The following is a 9366-nucleotide window of genomic DNA, read 5'->3' on the forward strand; positions in this document are numbered from 1 at the left end:
TCCACTGCAGGCACCAGGGAACATGGTAGCACCTGGAAGCTTGGAGACAGCAGGAACCACAGAGCCCCAAATAGGGTGATATAGCCCTGGCTCAGGGACCTCCTAAGTCTGGGATCCCTGAAAGGCCTCAACTCTTCCCTTTCCTCTCCTTCTCATCACCTGTAACATGGCAAGTGAGGGGCATGTTTCAGCCCTGCTTGTGTTACAGCCTTTTCAGTCCTGCCATTTGGTGGATCCTGAGTTCTTGTCCTGCATCCAGGAAGAATGAGGTACACAGACAACTGGAGGGTGAACAAGGCAAAGATGTGCTTTATTCGAGCAACAGTACAGCTCTCAGGAGATCCAAAGTGGGTATCTCCTTTCCACAGGCAGGTTGGCCTGATGAGTGCAGCCCTCAATGGAGAGGAGACCCAGAATGGGTAGCTCCTATCTGCGCTCAGGTTATCCTGACATCTCTCCAGCCCTCAGTGGAGAGGAGACCTGGAGTGGGTGGCTCCTATCCCTAGGCAGGTTGTTCCAACGTCTCTGCAGCCCTCAACAGAGAGGAAACCTGGACTGGGTAGCTCCTATCTGCAGGCAGGCCATCCCATTGTTTGCCTGAGTCTGGCTGAGTCCAGAGTTTTTATGGGCTTCAGAGGGGAGGAAGTGCATGTTGATTGGTTCATGGGTGGCCATGGGCACACCTGGAGAAAGCACCGTAAGTTTCCACTCTGGTCTGCGGAACCGGCAGCTTAGCCCCCAGGCTTCAGGCCATCTCTGGCGTGAAGGTGGGGTTTTAATGGGGATCTTCCTGTTTCTGCCCAGGAACCTGTCTGCCTCCTGCTACCATTCATGATGCCCAGGCTGTTTGTGCCCTTGCCAAGTTGCCCTAAGCCCCACCTCGGCCCCCTTCCCATGCTCCTCAGTGCCCAAAGTTCAGAGGAGGCCTAGGGGGCTGGGTGCTGGCATGTCAGTACCGCCCTAAGCGTGTACACGCCTGGTTGGGTCATGACAGTGCCCAGGTTTGGCCACAACTTTGCTCTGAAATCAGAGTGGGTGCCAGGAGTGGGGAGATGCCAGGCAGTGGGAGCAGGCACTTCCAAGCCTGCAGGGGCAGGGGGGCTTCCTGGGCCCCAGAAGCACAGGATGCCTAGGTCTGAAGCCGTGGTTATGTGGCTGCAGCCGTGCCCAGGTGGGTGGGCTCTCACCACACCAACTTAGAAGGGGGAGAAACTCCCACCTGTTCCCAGCTCCCACCAGCTCTGCTCAAGCACGTGGCCCCAGCCGTGCCTCTCCCCGCTGCAGCCAGCATCTTTGCAGCAGCAGCTTCATATGGGCCACTGCTGCTATCAGTAATGTTAATCTTCTGAATTTTTGCAATTTTGTTAGCTATGTAGTCGTATCTAATTGTAGCTTAAATTTTTATATCCTTGGTGAATTGCTTATTTCTATTTCCCATTTTTAACTGGGTTGCCTACATTTTTTCTTTACTTATTTGTAGGAATTCTTTTTTTTTTTTTTTTTGAGACGGAGTCTTGCTCTGTTGCCCAGGCTGGAGTGCAGTGGTGCCATTTAGCCTCACTGCAAGCTCTGCCTCCCAGGTTCACGCCATTTTCCTGCCTCAGCCTCCCGAGTAGCTGGGACTACAGGTGCTTGCCACCACACCCGGCTAATTTTTTGCATTTTTTTAGTAGAGATGGGGTTTCACCACGTTAGCCAGATTGGTCTCGATTTCCTGACCTTGTGATCTGCCCACCTTGGCCTCCCAAAGTGCTGGCATTACAGGCGTGAGCTACCGCGCCCGGTCAGGAATTCTTTATATATTTTGAATGTGACCCCTTTATATATATTGCATGGACTGAACCTTCTTGCAATATATTTCTTGCTATATAAGTTATCTCTTTCCATAATATTGTCAAAAAACAGACAATAAAAAAATCCGGGAGTCATAGAGCAATAGCACTTATTTAACTTGAGATTCTCTAAGTTTCGGATGGTTTCATGCTCTCTCATGCATTTGTGGTCATCTGTGGGAAAACAAGCTGCTCTACCGTTACTAGCTGGACTCATTGACACGTCTGGGTTGGCTGCCTATTGACTGATCTAGCATGGCTGTATCTGGTGAAACTGAAGCAGTTTGACTCTGCTCCACATGCTTCATCTTCCAGAAGGCAAGTTTCAGTATTTTCTTATAATCATGGCAGACAAACAAGAGCTGAAACAGAAATGGTCAGCTCTTTCAGCTTTCTTTAGCTGTCTGTCATATCTGTTAACATCCCATTGGCCAAAGCAAATCAGAAAGCTGATACGAAATTAAGGGTTGGAGTAAAATCTCTACCTCTGTAGTAAGAGGAATTGAAAGTTTCATGAAAAAGCATGAAAAACTGGGGACATTAATGCAATCAATCTTTTGTACTTGCCTTTTTACTCTATTAAATGGTGACTTTTGATGAATATAACTTTCTTATTTTATACAATATAATTTATTATTCTTTTATTAACAATATGGCTAGTCACTTTTTGCTGTTTCTTAAATATATGTCTACCCCAAGCTTATAAAAAAACTGTCCTAGGTTTTTTAAATAGAAACTTTCTTTTTTTTTTTTTCCCATTTTGGGTCTATAAGTCACTATAAATTAATTGTTATACAGGGTGTTAAAAACCATATATATCTAATTGTTTAACACAATCACTGGAAAACTTCTCTTCTGAATAAAAAGAAAAAATATTTATAGTATATTATCAGATAATTGTTTATGAGTAGATCTGCTTTAGAATGCTATTCTGTTTTATGCTGTTTTTTTTGTCTGCCCTTGCACAAATACAATACAGTCTTAATTAGTTTAATTGCATAGTAATTCTTGATATCTGATATAGAAGTCTTGATATTATCTTGGCTATTCTAAGCCTTTTACTTTTATGTATAAATTTTGGAATCAACGTAATTTTCACCAAAACATGTGGTGATTTTGATTTTGATTTGATAGAATTTATTGATCAATTGGACAGAACTGATGTGATTCTAATATTAAAAATCAGAATCCATAAACATGACATATGTCTTGATTTATTTAGGTTCTTTAAAATTTCTTTCAGTAATATTTTAAATTTGTCTGTCTTGTACTTTTTGTTGATTTATTGCTAAAGATTTATTTTTATGGTATTGTTAAAAGGGAATTTTAAAATTTTAAAATTTTAATTGGTTTCGGTATATAAACTACAATTGATTTTTGTAGTTTGACTTTATATTCTGGTACATTTACTTATTAATTCTAATAGTTGATTTGTATGTTTTGGATTTCCATTATGCATTATCAAGTCATCTCCAAATATTGACAATTTTACATGAAACTTTGATGTATTTATATCATTTTTCTTGACTTTTCCTACATGTTGAGAACTGCACAATGCTGAGCATAAGTGACAATAGTGGAGATTATTATCTTGTTTCTGAAGTAAGGGGAAAAGCATTCAATATTTTACTTTTAAGAATCTATCCATCTATTATCTATCTATCTATCTATCTATCTATCTATCTATCTATCTATCTATCATCTGTCTATTATAAGCTAAGAAAATATCTTCATTTTACTAGTTTGGTAAGAGTTTTTATCTTGAATAAGTGTTAAAGTTGATCAAATAAATTTTCTGCGTCTATTAGGATGGTTGCATGGTTTTGCTTCTTCATTATTTAATGCGATGAATTATATTGATGCTTTTAAAAAATGAAAACATTTCAGTCCTAGAATAAACTCTATTTGGTCAGGATGTTTTATCCTTTTATATATACATGACTTCAAGGCATGAATTTTTTGTTTAGAAATTCTGCTTAGATATTTATGAAAATATTGTTCTGTAGTTTTCATCTTTTGTGTGTAAAATTTTTATCAGGCTTTGTTATCAATGTTATGCCAGACTCACAAGACGTTTGCAATTGTTCCATCATTCTCTGGTTTCTGAATGATTTGGTATGGGATTAGTATTGTGACTACCTTAAATTTTTGAAAAATTTTACCAGTAAAGCCGTTTGGTCTTGGAGTTTTCTTTCTAGGGAGGTGCTTAATTCAGGTTCAATATGTGATTATTCATGTGTTTTGTTTTCTTGTATGCCAATTTTGGTAAGTTGTGTTTTTTAAGGAATTAATCCATTTCATGTAAGTTTTCTAGTTACTGGTGCAATGCTATTTCTAATATCCTCTGTGCACCTTTTTAATGCCTTTAGTGTCTGTAGCCATGTTCTCTTTTTTCATTAATGATGTTGGCATTATCTTGCTCCTTTTTCATAATATATGTTTGTTAGGAATTTATTATTTTAAATTATTTTCAAAGGACCACTATTTTTCTTTATTGAGTTTCTCTATTTTATGACTGCTTTTTGTTTCATTGATTTCTGCTGTTAATATATATTTTTTCTTTTACTTTCATTGGGATTAACTTGTTTTTATTTTTCTAGCTTTTTTGAATAAAAGCTTAAATTTTAGTGTTTTAAAAATATATATATTTACTTCTACAGTATTTTTTAAATCACTGTTACAGTTACATGCATTTCACAAATTTGGCAGGTTATATTTTATTACTATGCAGTTAAAAACATTTTCTAATTTTCATTTTGTTTTCTTCTTTGACACATGGGTTAATTATAATATGTTACATAACTTTCAATTATGTAGACATTTTTGAGTTATTTTTATAAGTGTTATTTTCAAATTATCTTTATAGTTCTACTTTTGAATTATCTTTATAACTGTTTATCTGTTTAATTCTACTTTGGTCCAATAAAATATATGGTATAATTACAATTCTTTGAAATTTGCTGATACTTACACTATGGTCCAACATCTTTTTCAATTAAGTATTTGTAAAGATAATATTCTGCATGTAATTATAAAAGGGTGAAATATGTATGCTGAAGTTTTTTATTGACATGTTCTCTATATATTGATAAAGTCATTTTGGTTAATTTTATACTTAAAATAATCCTTCTAGGAGATGACCAGTTTTTTCTAAAATATTATAAAATTATGATAGTAGATTAATATAAATGTAAGCTGTTATATCTTCCTATTTAATTAACGTATTTGTTATTACAAAATGCCCTATTTGTTTTCTGTAATTTTTTTCCTTCAATTCTTTGTCTCATATCATTGTAATCTGTTTCTTTTTTTTTAATGTAGTGTTTGGGGATTTCTTTCTTCATCTTTTTTACTTTCAATTGGTCTCTATACTTATATTTAAAGCTTATCTCTTATAAACAGCACACAGTTAATATGTTTTTATACTTAGTCTAAAAATCCTTGAGTTCAATATTTATGAACATATTTAATGTAGTTACTGAAAAACTGGCTTTAAATCAACACTCTTTTGATTGTCTTTTAGTTGTTCCACTTATTATTTCTTCTTTTGCCTTTCTTTGGATTAATCAGTTTTTAAATTTTATTCATCTTGTTAATAGCTTTGCAGTAATAAATTCCTATGTTATTATTTTAGAGATTATCCTACATATCATGATATCATCTCTGACTTTCTAGTCTACCTGAATTTAGTACTTTCACCAGTTTCCCAACAAAGCAATAATTTTATCACAGTTTATCCATTTAGGTAATCTAGGAAAATCTCCCTATTTTAATGTCAACTGATTAGCAACCTTAATTCCATCAGGACCCTTAATTGTCCTTTGCTACATAATGTAATATATGCAGTTTCTAGGGATCAGGATGTGGAAAATTTTGGAGGACCATCTGTCTGTCACCTAAGAGGAAATAACTCAGAAGAGGCTGTTGAAACCAAAAAGCAATGAGATAAATTAATTGGCAAATTTAATTTCTTCTCCTTATCCATAATTACCCAGTGGGGTAGAGCATATAATGAAAATTAGATCACTTTTAGAAAATGAAGAAACCATGTTTCCTTTGCGCCTCTGTGGTATACAGTGAACAATTTTTTTTACTGCCCTACATGCAGATTGTGAGATACAATCTGACAACTTTCTTGTTAATCATTAATTTAATAACTACTGCTTAATATAATTCTGGACTTAGTCTATGGCTTGAGCTTGAGTAGAGCATGTCTTTCTTTTTCTTTTTTCTTTCTTTCTTTTTTTTTTTTTTTTTTTTTTGACAGAGTTTTACTCTGCTGCCCAGGCTGGAGTATAATGGTGTGATCTTGGCTCACTGCAACCTCTATCTCTCGGGTTTAAGAGATTCTCGTGCCTCAGCCTCCCTAGTAGCTGGGATTACAGGCATGTACCGCCATGCCTGGCTAATTTTTGTATTTTTAGTAGAGACAGGGTTTCACCATGTTGGTCAGGCTGGTCTCGAACTCCTGACCTCATGTGATCCACCAGCCTTAGCCTCCCAAAGTGCTGGGATTACAGGCGTGAGCCACCGTGCCTGGCTACAGATAATATTTCTTTCTAATTCATCTGGATATTAAAAATAATTTTTATTTGCATGAAAATCATTACTCAGAGACAATGAGATAGTCCTAGATACTTGGTGGCAACTTCTCAGATGAAAGGTTTTCATTTTTCTTTCTAAATTTCTCTCCTGTTTCTTGTATATAGGAAAAGAAATCATAGTAATTATAGACCATCAGATTCAAGTTAAAAGTTGCTGAAACCTGTGGCTGTTTTTTTTCTAATAAAATATTTCTCATTAGCTGGTTAATCTGCTTGAAGATTTTCTTTTCCTTTGGGTATTTAGATGTCATGATTTATTATGTTATCTTTATGAAGTAATTGTATCTTTAGTAAATAATCCCATTAAAACAGTTTGGGAACTTTGCAAGAGAAGAAGCCAGTTTTTAAAATTGAGGTGCCATGTTTTCCCACAGGGATACACTGTTCACCTTTTGGAGGTCAATATAAACAAGATCAACCATAACTGTGCACTGAGAAGTGTTTTTTGGTATCAGAATGTAGACTAATTGAACCATCAATGACACCTTTAAAATTCTTATGCCTTTCACATCCTATAAAGATGATCATTATTAAATAGTTCAAGGGTTGTGTATTTGAAATCCAAAGCATAAACACTGAATTTTTAATCTATACGTTTGTGGGCAAAAAGCAGTCAGATATTTAGGGCCATTCTGATGATGAGCTGCATCTTGTTCTGTCATCTGAATGCTTGTCATTTTGTAGACGGGGGATAAACAGTGGTCTCTTCATGTTAATGAATATTTTCCATACTTATTAAAACTAAGTTTTTTTAAATAAGAATAAGTCAATGAGCAGACAAGTTGCTTTTTATTATTTTTGTGTCTCTTTTCAAGTTCACCCTTCTTATAGAATGCATTGTATTATTCATAAAGTTAATGCGATTGGCTGCTATTTCACATTCTTACAGCCAATTTCTGCAGACTTCACTCTTTTGGTGAGATCATCAGATTGTACGTCTCAGGTTGAGCTTTTGATCTTTGTAAAGAAGTTTGCTTTCCTTCATCCTGGGAACATAGATGACGTTTATATTCTCCATACAGTTATGTTATAAATGCATGTCTTTGATCTTATGGGAGGAGGTCATAAATTCCTTATCTATACTAAAACTCAACCAATTAAAAATATCCTGACAGCAGCAGATCAGAATCGTATTTTAATAAAGGATAGCAGCATGATAGGGTGGAAATACACTAACTAGTTACTAATTTTCTTTGGATGTCCTATATAAAAGGATGGTTTAAATTTCTAAGGTCTACTTTTTGATTAACTTACCTAGTAAAGTGGTTCCAAATAAAATTTTATTGCAAAATTATTTCAAATTTGAGTAGTATATTAAAATTTCATCATTGCAATTTGTGTTTGGGATCTGAGAGGGCTAGTAAAAACTGCATAAGAAATGCAATATTTTTTTCGAGTATGTCTAGCAACTCAATGGCAGAGTGTTTCTAAGTAGGAAGCCTAGCTTCTCTGGTTTAATGAATTGTAGTATTTAAGAAAGGCCTCCCATATTTTTAGTGTTTGTTTACAAATACTATTTTGTGAAATGAGTCAGATATGAATCATCTACTAATCTTGTTTATGAAATTAATATATTCAGTAAAATTCTTTGAATAACAGTAGTTTCCAAACACATTCTATGTGTTAGTGGGATCTAAATCTATGTGATATTATGACAGTTTGAACTCTGTTTTGATTTTTACTTAGCAAAATGGTGAACTCACAGTTAAGTATGACCTCTTTGATTTTCCTAAGCTTTTTATTTTGTTGTTCAGTGTCAGATCAAAGAATTGGGATGAGTGGGTAGAAAAGTCGCACATTCTTATGAAATAAAAAGGACAGCCACAGTTTTATACATATGTGTATTTACATATATGACATATATGTATATGTGTGTGCACATATGTATATATATATGTGTGTGTGTGAAAGTGAGGGGGAGAGAGGAATGAGGTCTACATAATTTAATTTTATTACTAGTACATTTTTATGGTTAATTCAAATATTTAGGCAAACTTGCCATTAATAGGAAAATCATCAAAAAGGCAAGGCAAGTAGTTGCATAAGCTTTGCTTTTTTCTGAAATTACCTGCATTCACTTAGAGAAAAAAGGATTTTACATTATCTATGAAGCAACTAATTTACATATATGATTTCAGGTATTTTGATTTCAATGTGTGTAGCAGTTCAGGAATAAAAATGCAGTATTTTCTTATATTATTTGTGTTTTTTATGATTGAGCCGTATGATCTTTTCGTTTAGTTAGGAATTTGCCTTCCCCATCCCTCCTATTAAAACTTGATTTTTGGAAAGTATAGATAGAAGAGCTGTGCTTTTCTTTTAAAATGCTTATAAAATTCAAAAGCAACTGGAATACATTTTATGATACAAATTTTACATATATTTAAAAACCAGGACTACAAAATATAAATTTATAAAAATTCATAAAAAACGATTGGGATTCTTTCTCTTTGGAATGATTATATGTTATAAACATACAGCCTGTGAGTATAAATAGGTTACTGTTTCTCCTAATGTGCCTACTTTAATGATGAATTGCATTCCTGATTACAGAATCATGAGCTAGAAATCAAAATACACCAATAAATACAGGCAAACATTGGTAAAATTCAGACTTAGAAAATAATCAAAGCTTAAAGCTTAGCATTCTGATTTGGAGCAAGAAATATGTAAACTGTGAAATAATGAGCAGCTTCTGAGCACACCCCTTTTATTTTACCTGCAAGGACCTGAGTCAGAAGTCTGCATTTCAAAATGCTTACTTTTTTTTACAGTGTGGATGAATGGCCACGAATAATACAAATTGGCTTTACTTTCCAAGTTTATTATACTTAAACATTTGTTGGCAGGTTAGCGACATCATTTATTATATAATGAGGTAAACCCCAAATGAAACCCCCAAACATCTTCTCTTCCTGGTCATCATAGGC

Source organism: Pan paniscus, chromosome 22 (assembly GCF_029289425.2).
Source record: "Pan paniscus chromosome 22, NHGRI_mPanPan1-v2.0_pri, whole genome shotgun sequence".
NCBI lineage: Eukaryota > Metazoa > Chordata > Mammalia > Primates > Hominidae > Pan > Pan paniscus.